At 48.8% G+C, this 3,501-nt stretch overlaps 1 pseudogene; it reads left to right on the plus strand.

Annotated features, from left to right (window-relative positions):
* LOC102843593 overlaps window positions 1–3,501 on the plus strand; it is a 23,770-nt pseudogene that overhangs the window by 3,701 nt on the left and 16,568 nt on the right.

Here is a 3,501-nt window from a genome sequence, read left to right on the forward strand (position 1 = left end):
TGAATAGATCCTTTGTGCTTCTAGTTATATTTACTCCCAAATATTTTATCTTGTGATTAGCTATTGTGAAGGGTATTGTTTTTCTTAGCTCCAGCTCTGTATTCTCTTTGTCACTGTAGAGAAATCCAACTGATTTTTGTATGTTGATCTTGTTTTACACTTTCTTTCATTCACATTGTGTTTCATACAATAATCACCATACACTGTATTTATAAACTCAATCCACATTGAATTATGATCACCATTACCCCATCTTTTCTGGTTCCCACTGTATCTTTTCCATTTCCTTTACACCCCTCCCTCCATCTACCAAATTGTACGGCCCTATGATTTACCCTCTGCCCATCCTCACCCCTCTGCTCCCACCTCTTCCTCCTTTGGATCTCCAACATGCTTTTTACTAGATATCCTTCTGTTTTTACAAATAATGGTCTTAATGTAGTATTTGTCCTTATGAGACTGAGCCCAAAACTCTCTTGAGCTGGCTCTTCCTTGCTGACTTTTCTCAGGATGAGGAAAGGAAAATGAGAGAGACCTCAGAATACCCCCTATCATGTGTGTGGATAGTGAGTGAAAAGTTAGCTCAGATTTCCAGCTCATATCAGAGGAGCCATCATATATCTCGGAGATATTCAAGGGATCCACTCTAATACGGAATAGTAAACCCACTACAATCTGGCTGGTTCCAGAGTAAACTCATAGCAACCATTCATTAGATTTCTAAGGCTGCAAATCTTTACCGGAGGAGACTGACCATCTTTCTCTCACAGCCCAGCCAGTGAATTAGAACTGCTGACCTTTTGATTGTTGTTGTTGTTGTTATGTGCCTTCGAGTCGTTCGGGACTCATAGCGACCCTATGTACAACAGCCCTAAACCATGCTCTATCCAGTGCCAATCTCATTGCCCCTGACACACCCATCCCGACTACCCCAGTCACTCAATCAATCCACCTCATAGAGGGTCTTCCCCTCCCGCGCCATCCCCCTACTCTACCTAGCATGATGTCCCTCTCTAAAGACCTGTCTCTCCCTATAACATGTCCAAAGTATGTCAGGCGAAGCCCCAGAATCCCCGCCTCCAAGGAGCAGCCCGGCTTAACTCTCTCCAGGATGAATCCACTTGCCTTCCCGGCAGTCCACGGTACATTCAATACTCCTCTCCAGCACCACAGCTCAAAGGCATCAACTCTCCCTCTGTCCTCCCCAGTCATTGCCCAACTCTCCGATGCATAACAAGTGACTGCAAAAACCATGGCCTGCATCAGGCGTACCCTAGTCTCCAGAGAGACACCGCTGCTCCCCAGCACCCTAGAGAGGTCCCCAACTGCAGACCCTCCCATCGCAATACGCTTTTTGATTTCCTGGCTACTGGTGCCAAGAGTGTCGACCTTGGAGCCGAGCAAACCGAAGCTGTGAACACTCTCAATCTCCTCGCCATCCACCCCGACGCTACCGATTGGTCCGGTGGTGAGAATCCCTGTCCTCCCGACATTGAGCCTCAGTCCACACTGAAGGCCACAGTCCCCGACCCCCCTGCAGCAAGTGCACGAGGTCCCCCTCAGCCTCAGCGAGCAAAGCTGTGTCATCTGCACAACGCAGATTGTCGATAGATCGTCCACCAATCCTAACGCCACGCCTCTCCCCACAGAGTCTAGCCTCCTGGATAATCGGCTCTGCATACAGGTTGAAAAGGCATGGAGACTGGACACATCCCTGGGGTACACCCCTCCCAACCCTGAACCATGTAGTGCTGCCCCGCTCTGCCCCGACGACTGCCTCCCGGTCCAAGCTCAGGTCCCGCACCAGCACGATCAAACGCTCTGGGATTCCCACTCCTCCCAGAGCCAGCCACAGTTCGCCACGATCCACGCAGTCAAACGCCCCTGCATAATCAACGAAACACAGATAGACATTCTTCTGGCACTCTCCGCCTTCAGCCAAGATCCATCCGACATCAGCTACAATATCTCCAGTACCACGATCCCCTCTAAACCCAGCCCGGACCTCCTCTGGCAGTTCTCCACCGACGGACGTACTGCTCCAGCCGTCCCCGGAAAATCCTCAGTAGAATCCTGCCTGCACGTGAAATCAATGATATTGCTCTGCAGCCTCCACACTCAGCCGGGTCGCCCCTCCCCGGGATGGGAACAAATATAGACCTCTCCCAGTCAGTTGGCCAAGTGGCCGCCCTCCAGATCTCCCGGCACAACCCGGTGAGCACATCCACGACAGCATCCGCCAGCCGAAACACGTCAATTGCTATACCATTTATTCCAGGAGCCCTACCTTTTGCCACTTCCCCCAAAGCAGCCTGAACCTCTGCCTTCATCACCATAGGCTCTGACCCAAATGCCATTTCATTAAATTCCTCTGTATCTGCTAATTCCTTCCGGCACAACGACTAAGCACATTCCCTCCATCCTCCCTCACAAATACGTTTTTTAAGAGACATAAACGTAGATTATACACATGGATTTCACCTGATGGTATGCACAGGAATCAGATCGATTACATCTGTGGAAAAATCGCTGGAGAAGCTCAATACCAGCTGTGAAAACTAGGGCAGGAGCTAATTGTGGAACAGACCAACTACTCATATGCAAATTCAAGCTGAAGCTGAGGAAAATGAAACCGAATCCACAGGAGCCAAAATATGACTTTAATTTCATACCACCTGAATTTCAGAATCATCTCAGGAACAGGTTTGAGGCCTTGAACACTAATGAGTGAAAACCAGATGAGTTGTGGGAGGATGTTAAATGTATCATCCAGGAAGAGTGCAAATGGTCATTACAAAGACAGAAGAGGAAGAAAAGACCAAAATGGATGTCAGAAGAAACTCTGAAGATTGCACTGGAACGTAGAGAAGCCAAAGCACAAGGAAGAATCCAGGACACTGAGGAGCTGAACAGGGGATTCCAAGGGGCGGCACGGAATGACAAGGCAGAATACTGCAGTGGAGTGTGCGAGGAGCTGGAGTCGGAAAGTCAGGGGGGCCGAGCTCGTTCAGCATTTCTTAGGCTCGGGGAACTGGGGAGCAGATTCAAGCCTCGAGTTGCTACAGTCGGGGATGCTTTGGGCAGAATGTTGGATGCTCCAGGAGGTGTCAAGGGAGGATGGAGGGAATGTGCTGAGTCGTTGTGCAGGACCTTTTGATTAGCAGCCTAATATATTACACACTGTACCAGCAGGACTCCTATGGAGACTGTAGGAGAGATGATTTCTGACTACTTAGTAGTTCTCTTTAATCATGGAATATCGACCTTAGGAAACACAAGGGACTTTATCAAACCTTGCTCTCTGCACTCTGTGTTTGGAGTTCTGATTCCTGGTTTTCTGAATTTCTCATGTTCACCCAAATCAGAACTAGAAATACCTGTTCTTCTCAGACACTTGGAGTCTCCTGTTCTGGGCTACCCTATTCTAATTCTAGATTTTTCCAAGGAATAGCAGATAATCCCACATCCCTAGTCTAGGCTGGTGAGTATAGTTCTCCCCTC

The sequence above is a fragment of the Elephantulus edwardii genome, unplaced genomic scaffold (genome assembly GCF_000299155.1).
Source record: "Elephantulus edwardii isolate Elephantulus edwardi_28Jun2011 unplaced genomic scaffold, EleEdw1.0 scaffold00184, whole genome shotgun sequence".
Lineage (NCBI taxonomy): Eukaryota > Metazoa > Chordata > Mammalia > Macroscelidea > Macroscelididae > Elephantulus > Elephantulus edwardii.